The 12484-nt window shown below is 48.2% G+C and overlaps 1 protein-coding gene across 4 annotated transcripts in view; it reads left to right on the top strand.

Moving 5' to 3' along the window:
- CHST11 (carbohydrate sulfotransferase 11) overlaps positions 1–12484 on the top strand; it is a 284611-nt gene that overhangs the window by 144817 nt on the left and 127310 nt on the right. The gene's annotated exons all lie outside the window — the stretch shown is intronic.

The following is a 12484-nucleotide window of genomic DNA, read 5'->3' as shown; positions in this document are numbered from 1 at the left end:
CTGGAAGCTGCGGGTCTGAGATCAAGGTGTTGGCAGGGTTGGTTCCTTCTGAAAACCCGAGGAAGAATCTGTTCCATGCCCCTTATCTAGCTTCTGGCAGGTTGCTGCTGTTCTTTGGCTTTCCTTGCTCGTAGAAGCATCACCCCAGTCTCTGCCTTTGTTTGCATATGACGTTTTCCCTGTGTGTGTGTGTGTCTGTGTCCAAATCTCTCTGTTTTATAGGGACTCCAAACAGAGTGGATCAGGGCCCCCCGGCTCTAACAGGAGTTCATCTTAACTAATTACATCTACAGTGACCCTCTTTCCAAATAAGGTCACCTTCTGAGGTACCGGGGCTAGGATTTCAGCATATGGATTGGGCAGGGGAGGGGTGGCACAGTGCAACCAGTGACCCCTGCTGTGTGTATAGCGCTGTGCTAGATGCTGGGGCACTTAAGACAAGGAAGTCCTTGCCCTCTATAAGTTCATACTCTAGTGGGCAACTCAGGCCAGTAAACTGACCATCACAAAACAAAGTTCTATTTGAGTTTGATACTCGATGCTGGAGGAGCATAGATGGACCAGGAAGTTAGACGAGGCGTGTGCACGTGGGAGGGTGTGCACCGTATGGGCTCCTGTGTTTGTGTAGCCTTTGTCACCCCGATTGAGCAAAGACACAGGAGAGGGGACACACAGAGGACCATCGGGTCCTGCCCTCCTCCGCATAAACACCAGCTAAGGGGAGAGGACGTCCTGACTATCAGGGGACTGGAGCACTGTCCCTCCTGGGCGGGCACCCCATCCATGCCCCTCTGGGGAGGACCGGCAGCCCAGGGATGCGTGAAAACCGGTTTGATGGTAGATCCTGACTTCTAGAAAAGTCTGCAGCTCCAGTGTCTCCAGCTGATAGTCTGCTGTTCAGTATCTACATGACCATGCCAGAGGACACTGCCAGGTTGGCCCTGCTCCAGCCTTGGCAGGTGCAGAGCTGCTCTGGAAGGAAGCTGGAACATGCCCCAGGGGTGGGACGCCCAGGCAGACTCCGCTGCTGCCTAAAATGGCCTGTTGCAATGTTTCCTCCCCTTTGTCTTCTGTCAGGGGTTGAAAGCCACAAATGGCCAGCATACAGTTCTGGCAGTCATTTGGACTCTTGGAGAAACCGCTCTGCCTGTGACAGTTCCATCTCCAGCCTGTGCCCTACAGGATGTCCACAGATACGTCCACAGCTGTAACGGCATCTCGCCAGTGCAGGGCTTGGCTATGGAGAGCTCGGCCAGCTCACTGCTTGCTTGGATCCAGGCCTCACATCCTGTCCCAGTATTTGGGGAAAAGTTCTGAGAGAAAGGGGCATGTCTGAGGCCCTCCCTAGCCGTGGTTAAGAGCACGGGCCTTAGAACCAGCTGGAACCCCAGAGCCACCGCCTGCCAGCTGTGACTTGGGGAAGCTTCTTACCTTCTCTGTGCCTCAGGTTTTTCACCTGTAAAATGAGGATAATACATACTAGCATCTACCTCATAGGGTTCTTGTGAGGATTAAATTTGAATCCACAGAATGAGGCCGACATAGGTGTTCACTGTTTGCTGTTATTGTTATTCAGGGACAAAAGCCAGAAAGGAGGAAGTGATCCTGGGGACACATGAGCAAGTTGAAGTTCAGATCACTTGGAAGGCAGGGCTCCATGTAACTGGCTCGTCTTCTACCTGTTAAAAGGGAACTCCATCTTCTAGAGCAGAGAGTCTCTGTTTTGGCTGCACTTCAGAATCAAAAAAGGAAATTTTAAAACATCCACACATTCAACCCACTAAATCAGAATTTCTGGGGTGTCGGTACTTTTTTAAAAGCTCCCAGTTGACTCCAGTGTGCAACCCAGTTTGAGAACCACTTGCTCTGGCTTTTTCCTACTCAAAGACAGGTCCGGGGACCACCAGCCTTGGCATCACTTAGGAGCTTGTTAGAAATGCCTTGGCTCCCACTCCAGCCTGCTGAATGAAAACCTGCATTTTAACAGGGTCCCAGGTGGTCTGCAGCAGTGTTAACTGGAGAGGGCTCCTGAGAGGACAGTCCGCTCCCTGGGGGCTTCTAGAAGAAGCAGCTGTCCATGTATTAGATGCCCAAGGACAGGTGGTTCAGAGTCTGCATGGATTTGAGAGACAGAGGCCCAGAAGAGGTCCCTACCTTTCGTGGAGCCTGGCACGCTGTTGCTTTCTGGAAACTTAGAAAACAGATGCTATGTTTGTGCTGCACGGGGTGCTTGTCAGGGGCAGGGGGCTTCAGTCCCACGGTGGGCTAGATGGATGGGCAGCCTCTCGGGTCCTCGGGATGCACTGAATGTTCATAACTGGCTCAACTTGGAGGAAGAAAATGTGACTTTGAACGGGGACCCTGGAAGCGAAGGCCACTGTGATGCCTTTAAAAGGCCTCGTCCTGGGGCTTCCCTGATGGCGCAGTGGTTGAACGTCTGCCTGCCGATGCAGGGGACACGGGTTCGTGCCCCGGTCCGGGAAGATCCCACATGCCGCGGAGCGGCTGGGCCCGTGAGTCATGGCCGCTGGGCCTGCGCGTCCGGAGCCTGTGTTCCGCAACGGGAGAGGCCCCAACAGTGAGAGGCCCGCATACCACAAAAAAAAAAAAAAAAAAAAAAAAGGCCTCGTCCTTTCTGGGTGCCGAGTTCCTGGGGTGAAGGGGATTTGCTGGGTGAGCAGCTGAGCTGGGCTGCCTTGGGTGGCCGCAGTCTGAGTTTGTTCTCCTTGCGGTTTGGGCTGTTCCTGACCTCACTTTGTCAGGAAACAGGAAGGAGGTACCCAAGGTAGACCCTCCATGCTCCCCCACCCTACTTCAGCCTTTACCTCCAAATGACATTTTTAGATGTCACCCTCTCCCGTCCCCCCACCCCAGTCCCATCCCCCCACTGCCTCTAAATGCCAGGCACAGCGGATCTCAAGCAGTGAAGTTTAACAGGAAGAGAATGGAATTCAGAGCCCGAAGTCCTAAGTTTAAATTTCTCTCTTTCTGCTTACTAGCAGTGTGATCTTGGTCAAGTGCCTCAAAGTGGAAAATAATTTATTTAATTTTAACTGAAGAGGCCACACAGTATAGCAGTTAAAACTGGGGTTCTTGGAATCAGGCTTCCTGGGTTCAAATCCATACTTGCTGGCAGAGTAACCTTGGGTAATTTCCCTAATCTCCGGGCACCTCAGTTTCTTTATCTGTAAAATGGGGAGAACAGCAGTCCCTACCTCTTTGGCTTGTTATGAAGATTGAATGAGTTGATTTGTGTCAAGTGCCCAGAACAGTAGCTGGAGACACAGAGTCAAGTATGTTAGTAAATGTTCTTTTTTTACCTTTACATTTGCATATTTAAAACTTTCCACTGTTCTTTTCAAAAAATTTGTAATCATAGTTTGGGTCCTAGTAACTGACTTTTAAGAGAAGCTTCTCTTGCCCAGTGACGTTTATAGTTCCTCACATTCAAACAACCTGTTGTTACTTTTCAAATGCAGCAGTCCCCATTTTAAAGGTGGGGAAACTGAGGCACAGAGAGGCCTATTGGCTTTTTTTTTTTTTTTTTTTTTTTTTGCAGTATGCGGGCCTCTCACGGCCGTGGCCTCTCCTGTTGCAGAGCACAGGCTCCGGACGTGCAGGCTCAGCGGCCATGACTCACGGGCCCAGCCGCTCCGCGGCATGTGGGATCTTCCCAGACCGGGGCACAAACCCGTGTCCCCTGCATCGGCAGGCGGACTCTCAACCACTGCGCCACCAGGGAAGCCCCGGCCTATTGGCTTTTAAAGTAACACGTGCAGGGTCATCCAATCCAGTCAAGGAGTTGCAGAGCCACAATTCAGCCTGTTGTTCTTGGGACCAGGCCACCTCTGCCAGCTCAGCTGGCGTAGAGATTCGTTGACTACATGGGTGACCCGAACGCGTTTGATTCTCAATTCATTGGTCCTTAAAGTAGTGATGGAACCCCCTCCTCCCCGTGAGAACTTGTAAATAAGCTGGCTCCTGCCTGCCTCTGGTAGGTGGTGACCACGGTGCTCCAGGCACACCTGGGTGAAGGATGCTGCTTGGTCCTGGGGCCCCTTCTATCCCAGCGGGCAGGATGCGGTGAAGGCGAGCAAGGATGATGGGGCACCCTGTGCTGGCCACTTCTCTCCTGGCTTCTCAGTTTCTCCCAGAAACTCACTCACCCCTCATGAGTCAGACAGAGCATCTTTAAACCAGGAACAAGATTGCTCAGGCCAGAGACGGTACCTGAAATAGGCAAGTTACAGGAAGTGCTTCTGAGGGTTTAAAAGTTGGCAGATTGCTTCTTTGAGTTCTTCCCTGCCTAGGCACAGTGACCATCTGTAATTGTCTCCTCCATTCATTCTTGTCAGGCGTGGCCTGTTTGCGTTCATCCCCCCGGGTCTGTGTTATGAGCCCAGTGGAGACACTGTTTGGCAGCCTGTTGCCATCCTCTTGCCAGAACCCTGACCAAGAATTAGTGTTCAAACAGGAATCAGGATGATTCCAGGTCTCTTTCCTAATTAGCAGGAAGCACAGAGCCAGTGAAAGCAAACAGGCAGCTTGGTAAGGCCAGGGTAGGCTGCCCATTTGGGGAAGGGTTGGCCACACTGATTGGTAGATCCACTGGGCTTCTGTTGTGTCAGTTGGTTCCACAGCCTGGCACAGACCATGGCAGTAGTTGGCAGAGGGAATTATAGGCAAGGGTTAACTCATCCCCAAACCCCTTGATCGCTAAGAGTAAAGAAGTAGATAGACTCACACTAGGCCCTTGGTTTTTGCAGATGGAACATTCTGGGTTCGACTTTTCTAGAGCAACCTGGAAGTCCATTAACAAGGGACACTTGTAATCTTTGTGTTCAAGGGACACTTGAACAAATTTGAATCAGAGGAAGCCAGTCCCTCAGCTCCCAAGTGAGCCCCGCCATCCCCTCAGCACAGCAGCTTTGTAATTCTGTAATCATCATCCCCAAAGAAGCTTCATTCTAGGACTGGTGGAGCCACTTGAAAATTTCATCTCATTTGGTAGGGAAATTGCACGCTAGCATGACCTTTAGAAATGAGGAGGCTGTCTTGGGACCTATCCCTCAAACGTATTTTGTCACCACATAGACTGGCTCACAAATGGTACCCCCGCTTTCTCCCACGTGCTACACTGGGTCTCTCTCATTCATAGGACGGTTAATCTCAATTTAGCCTCTGGGCCTTGGCTGTCAGTAGGTTTTCCTTCATTTTACAGGATAGACGAGCTGGTGCCTGAAAAGAAATGTGACTTTTGAAAGGAATTAGCAGATACTACGGGAGTTCAGAGGCGGCTGATACCCAGTTATTCATGGTCGTGAGGGAAAGGGGTTGAATGGGAAATAGAAATCCACATGTAATCTCCAGACCTCATGTTTATCAATAGCTTTCTCCTCCACCATGCCTTTAACCTTCTTGGGCTGATTCATGGCTGTCTTCAGAACCGAGATCCTGAGTGATCAGTACAAAAGAAACAATTTACCAACCCCTTTCTTTTTTTTTTTTTTTTTTTTTTTGCGGTTCGCGGTCCTCTCACTGTTGTGGCCTCTCCCGTTGCGGAGCACAGGCTCCGGATGCACAGGCTCAGCGGCCATGGCTCACGGGCCCAGCCGCTCCACGGCATGTGGGATCCTCCCAGACCGGGGCATGAACCCGTGTCCCCTGCATCGGCAGGCGGAGTCTCAACCACTGCGCCACCAGGGAAGCCCACCAACCCCTTTCTTAATAAGGAGCATCTAGAGGAACTGAAATTTTTTTTTTTAATGTATTACTGTTTTTATTATTCACTCAGAGTAAAGTGTCGTTTTTCTTGAGCAAGTGGCAAAATGAGCTTCCTCTGTGGGTTGGTTTGTTCATTGTTGTCTTATCGGAGAACAGCATATAACACAGTGATTTTCTTTTTTGCTAAAAAGAAAAAAAGTTATTGGGATTCAGGCCTAGATCGCATTGAAATAAAGACCAGGATCCAGGAGAAGGAGGGTCAATTGCAATTGATAATTGAGTCTCCTTCCCCAGGATTTTAGGGTGTAACTCAATCCAAGGGGAAGGAATGATAAGTATCTTGTTGAGATAAAGCCTGGCCAAAAACAGCCCCTGGCAATTGCTGCCATTTGTTATCTGATTAATGCACAGGTACAGTCTTTCTTGAGCCTAAGAACCCCTGCTTGTCTTTATTGGTTGAGGTTGCGCGTTGTTCCAATTGAACTTGCGAAATAGCAATGTCCAAACCCACTGCAAACCTTGGGAGGTGGTGGTGCTTCTGATCTCAAGCTTTGTGCAGTAGGATCCTGGGGAACCCCGCAGACCACAGCCACCAGTTTGGGGGCACCTTACTCAAGGCCTAGGGAAAGGATCCATTTGGGGAGTAAAAGCCAAGCCTGACTCAGAGGTGAAGTGTGCAGCCAGAGCTGCTACACCCACTTATGGGAACCAGAGCAGACATCTGTTCTTCCTCTCTGGTACTGTCCTTGCCCTTGCCCTTGCCCTTGACCCAGGGTCATTTAAAACCCAAGGCCTGTAGTCACTTGCCTCCTAAACTGTGGTAGGCAGCATGGCCCCACAAAAGATGTCCACATCCCAATCCCTGGAACCTATGGCTGTGTTACCTTACAGGGCAGAAGAGACTTTGCTGGTGTGGTTAAGTGAAGGATTTTCAGATGGGAAGATTATCCTAGATTAGCTGGGTGAGTCTAGGGTAATCACAAGTGTGGTAAGAGGATCAGAGACAGAGTGGCAGATGGAGATGGGATGCCAACAGAGACAGAGGTCAGGGTGCTGTGAGGATGGGGCTCCGAGCCAAGGAATGCAAGTGGCCTCCAGAAGCTGGGAAAGGCACGAAAATGGATTCTCCCTTAGAGCCTCTGGAAAAAACTGTCAACACCTTAACTCTAGGACCTGTGACCTCCAGAACTGTAAGAGAATACATTGGTGTTGTCTTAAGCCACTGGTTTTGTGGTGATTGTTACAGCAGCAATAGGAAACTAACACAAAAGCTCCCACCTACGTCCAGGGTCTGAGGGAAGCCTGGGAGATGCTGATGTCAGGAAAGCAGAATCTAGCAGCAGTAGTGTGAGTGTGAAAAGTGGCAGTAATGATGATGAAGGTGCTGCGATGCTGCCTTCTTCAGAGATTGTTTTGAGCATAAAGTGAGGTACCATGAAAATGCCCAATAAATCTAAGTTGTGAACCAACAACCCTGATTGGCCGAGGCATTGGCGCATCATGGCTCATGGCCGTTCAGGGACAGGCCAAGAAGGTAGAGCCCAGATCCTTTCATTTGTAAGCATCTTTTTTATGACCGTACATACCACCTGAAATTCACATCAGAGCACATTTGTGTCGATGGGTTCCCATAGGTGGGAGTTACTACCACTGTGTTTAGTCAATATATTTAAAAAAAGAAAAAAGAACTGAATACATATTGGGAGTTTGTGTTGTATTTGTCACGATTTTCCTTCACAATTATATAATACTTCCAGTGTTCTCTAAGTACCTTCACAGGGGCTAGCTTCGCTGAAACTCACAATTCTTTGAGGGTCGGCAGGGTAGGTATCATCTCCCATGTTGTAGATGCCAAGAGAAGGAAGCTCCAAAGGCAAGCTCTTAATACACGACTGAGATGAGGCTAAACTTGAACATCTAGCCCAGAGAGGGGAGCGGATCATGCTGGTTAAGAGCAGACAGTCCTGCCAGGCACTAGCTGGGTGACCTTAGGCAAGTTAGTTGACCTCTCTGTGCTTCAGTTTCCTATCCGTCAGTATAGGGATAATCATAGTACATACCTCATAGGTCTGTTGTGTGTGAGGTCTAAGTGATCATAAAGCCATAAAATGCTTCGAGTAATGCCAGGCACATAGTAGGGCGTGTGATTGTGTCTCAACGGCCGTAGCACCAGCTACACAACCATAGCCAGAGTCAGCCGACTACATATTTCAGTGCTCACACTCCATGACTGCCCACATACTACAAGCCAAAAGCATCCCAAACCATCCCATGCTGCTTGAACATTCCAACGTGCTAAACTAAGTTGGTGCCTTAAGCTCTAGACCAGAGGTCCACAAACGTTCTCCAGACAGTCAGAATTTTAGGTCTCTGTTGCAGTGACTCAACTCTGCCCTTGTAGTCTGAACGCAGCTGTTGACAATATGTAAATGAATGGACACGGCTGGATTTGGTCCACAGGCGACCTCTGCTTTAGACAATGCTGAGAGCCAGAAATCCCAAGTTCAAGTCCCAGCCTTCCCACCATACAAGGGTGTTCTGGAGCAAGTCATGAAGACTCCCAGGACTCAGATCCTTCACCTCTAAAAATAGGAATCCCAGTGGTGATTCTTTCAAGAGAATGGTGAGCCGATGAGAGCGTTTGTAAACTGTAGAGGACTGAGCCTAATTTGGTTGTCAGTCTTTTGTTGCTGATGTACAGTTGTGGTCCAGGCCACCTGTGGTGGATGAAGCATGCACGTGCACTTGGTAGAAAATGTTGGGTGTTGGCCGACCAGCTCTCATGTCTGCAAATGCATGATGAAATCAGGAAAGGGCTATTTGATTTCAATTACATTCATCTTCTTTTGGGATATGAGAGGAGCACCAGCCTCTCAAAGCCTCCCTTTCCTGCCATGAGATATTTCTCAAGAAACAATGCTTTCATTTTAGCCCCAATTGATCTCCATTCTGGAAATTGCAAATGAGCAAAATGACCGTGATGAATGAGGGCTCAGGAGAAACACAAGGCTCGGGCTCAGTGTCTCAGGCTGGAGAAGGGAAACCTGGAGGCTTTATCGGGGGAAGATGGGTGGGAAGTGAATTGCCGAGCTGAATTACAGGACGGTTGGTGAATAAATGCACTGTGCTGAGCAATTATGCATCTCATTAAGATGCCCTTGGTTTTGGCCCCAATACTATGGGAATTGTCAGAGCAATTATGTGCAAACCTCAATTTTGAGGTTTGAAAAGCGGAGAGTGCATAATTGGCAGGAGAAGAAAAAGAAGGGAGATGGTTCGAAACAATAGGTATTAAATGGCTGTTGCAGCAAAGAAGACAGGGATGTAAAGAGGCACGTTGATCACTCCAGACTCACTGTGTGTGGTCTCAGGGTCACACTCGGGCCACGTGGACCGTGCATTTGGTGCTCTTAATAGGCCTTCAGGGAATCAAAGCAGTTTGCTCTGTAGAAAGTTTCAAGTGCACTTGGGACATGTTTATTGAATGAATGAATGAATGACTGGTGCTGGCCACATGATTGTCAAATAAGTGAATGAAGGGGGGAAGGAATGAATGAACAAATTTATAAACCAATACTTCATATAAAATGAAATGATAAGAGTACCTACCATTGTATGACTGGTGGGAGAATTAAATGGGAGAATGCATCTGAACCTGCAGGACAATGCCTGACAGTAGCAGGCACTCAGTTTCAGCTGGTACTGTTATTACATTTCCGGACAGCCATAAAAAGATGCCACAGACTGGGTGGCTTAAACAGCAGACATTTATTTCTCAGTTCTGGAAGTCCAAGGTTAAGGTGCAGGCAAGGTTGATGTCTGGTGAAGTCTCTCTTCCTGCCATGCAGACAGCCGCCTACGTGCTATGTCCCCATGTGGCCTCTTCTCAGAGGGATCTCTGAGGTCTCTTCCTCTTCTTCTAAGGACACCAATCCTGTTGGATTAGGGTCCCACACTTATGACCTCATTTAAAATTAATTATCTCCTTAAAAGCCCTGTCTCCAATTATAGTCACGCTGGGTGGGGGAAGTTAGGGCTTCAACATATGAATTTAGGGAGGGCACAGTTCTATAACACTCAGTAAAGAATCAAACCTTGCCTTTGCCTAACCTTGTCACTAAGCAGCTACACTGGAATAATCTTTTCCTGGGAAGAGAAATTGGAAATGTCCCAATGTTCTGGAAAATTGGGTGGATTTCCCACAGCGTATGTCCTTCCACATGGGGGTGTCTGTCTCGTGCTCTTCAAAGACCCCAGCAGTCATCCTTTTACACCCCACTGTTAGACAAATGGGCAACTCACTCATGCTTTTTTTTCCTTAAAAAAAGCGAAATACCTGAACTCTCTCTGTAAGTCTTCTGTAAAACACATGCTCTGGGAGAGGAAGTTGACCTCGTGAACCCACTATTCTGTGTTAGAGAGAGCACTAACTAGATCTCATTTCTTTTTCTATTTTCGTTTTCGTCTCCAAATCTGCCTGGAAGACAGTGAAAGCTCATTAATTTGAACCCTGCTCATTTAGAATATGTTACATTTCCTCCAAGTTCACCATGAAGTAGGAATCTGTGAAGCAAATTAATTGTGTGAACGTAATTAGAAAAGACGAGTGGTGTAGGGCTGGGAGGTACCTGGAGGTGATCCAGTCCTTTCCCTTGGTGGCTTTTTCTTTTCAGATGAAGGAATTGAGACCCAGCAGGCAGACCTGGCTCCTCCAAGCTCACACAGTGGGACTGTTTCCCTTCCTTTAGGACCCCAGCCTAATTCACGGAGTCTTGTTTGTTTGTGAAAGACACAGGCGCTTTACCACTATGGGTTCCTTTTACTATATGGACTTCGTGTATTAAAAGTACATTTAAAAAAATATTCTGCATTTCAAGTTTTCCACTAATTATGACTGGCCTTCTCCCAAGTTAGCTTGAGCTATTTTGGTGAGGTTTTATAGTTATTTAATAAGAAAAGCCTTTTTAAAAACCTCATAAAACCTTCTGTACAATTCATTCTAACCAACACTCCTTCTTACAATTATGTCACTAACAACTTTTTTTAAAAGGCCAGAACTTTTGTCTATTCATGTTAACCTTAAAAGCAGCATTCACCGAACCCCTGAGAAACAAGAAGTGTAATACTTTATAGGATTGGGGCAGAGTAAATGAAATAATGCACGTGAAAGGGTTCTGTACATTTGGGAAGCATATACAGATGCTTTATGTTTTCCTTTATTGCCGCCTCTGGTCTGGGCAGCCCCCGAAAGAATGGTCGAAATACGTTTGTGGATATAAAGGCAGAATGTCTGTGGAGATTCCCCAGGGAATGGGCTGTTTTTCCATGGGATTTAAACAAATAAATGAGGCGCCTATTTATTAATTTAAATCAAACTGTAACTGCCACAAGGCCTGGAATGTTCTCACCAGCACATCGGCACGTCCTCTCCCTGGAGTCAGACCCATTAGGGCACCAGACAGCAATCAACAGATTATTTAGTGAGCCCAGGTTCAGAGTACTGGTGAGGTGGACAGAATTACAATGTGCTCCTTAGCCTTGGGACTTGAGGAACTCTCTGCACGGCCATGGTCAACAAGAGTGGAGCATTCCCAATATTTGGGGGGGCTTCTAAATCTCTCCTTCTTGGGTATTTAATGCATCTTTAACTCCATTTGGGGGATTGTGGAAGATGAAGGGTTATTCCCTTCTTCGTAAGGCCAGTTCTGTACTTGGTAGGATGATGAGGGTGAGAGTGATGGTGATGATGCTATAGTGGCGGCGGTGGTGGTAATAGCAACAGTAGTAGTTGTTGTTAACATTTCTTGTACACTCACTCTGTGTGCCAGGCACTGTTCTGGTGCTCTGCACACATTATTTGAATCATCACAACCCTGTAATGTAGGAACTCGGTTTGACAGATGATGATGGCAAGGCCCAGAGAGGTTAAGAACTTGCCTTAGGTCACACAGCTGGCAGGTGACAGCAATGAGAAGTTAACCCTGGCCATCTCGTGCCCTTTCACTGCCTCCTGGCGTAGTGCCCTGTCTCCACCTGCCAAGGCTCTTAACGAGTCCCAGGACACACGCTGCTCCCATACGGTGACTCAGAGGCCCGGGAGCAGAGTGTGTCAGGGCCCCGACATTAAGCCTGAGGTCAGGAGACAGGGGACAGCAGTTCTCTTGCTTAATCCCAAATGTCCAAATGTCCTATTTCTCCTGTTTTTCCTTTAGGGGGCCTTATCTTCAGTTGACAGGCGCCGACAGGTGGCCCCTCAACTCACGGAGCCCACTGACCACACGAGCCTAGACTGTCTCTTTAGGGTTCAGTTTTTTGCATTCAAGAAAAGACAAAGGGCAAAAGATTTCTGTTTTCAGCTGCCAGGGTCACAGCGTGGGCCTCTCAAAGCTTGCTGAATTTGGAAGCATTTCTGGCTTCCTTCTCAGAATGCAGTAATTTGACTTTGGGCCACCGGTGCTCAGTGAAATGAGTTTGTTATCAAGGGTAATGTGGTGTTGAGTTCCTCTGATGGAAGAGGATCAGCACCAGCTATGACGAGTAGCACCGTTTCAGTTGAGCTGGCTTCTCCCTCCCTCTTCAGTCTCATCTTGGGCCCCTCTTTCCCTTCCCATCATTACAGGACCTGGTTCAGTTCCTCTGTTGTACTTGCTTTTTCCTGCCACCGGGCCTTTGCACATGCTGTTCCCACTGCCTAGAAAGCTTTCTCCTCTCCTCACCTCTACTTGGTTAACTCCTGCTCAGCCCTAGGACCTGTTACATG

The sequence above is a fragment of the Mesoplodon bidens genome (assembly GCF_964165515.1).
Source record: "Mesoplodon bidens genome assembly, chromosome: 11".
NCBI classification, from domain to species: Eukaryota; Metazoa; Chordata; class Mammalia; order Artiodactyla; family Ziphiidae; genus Mesoplodon; species Mesoplodon bidens.
Note: the sequence above shows the minus strand (reverse complement) of the source record. Positions and strands in the feature narration are given on the sequence as shown.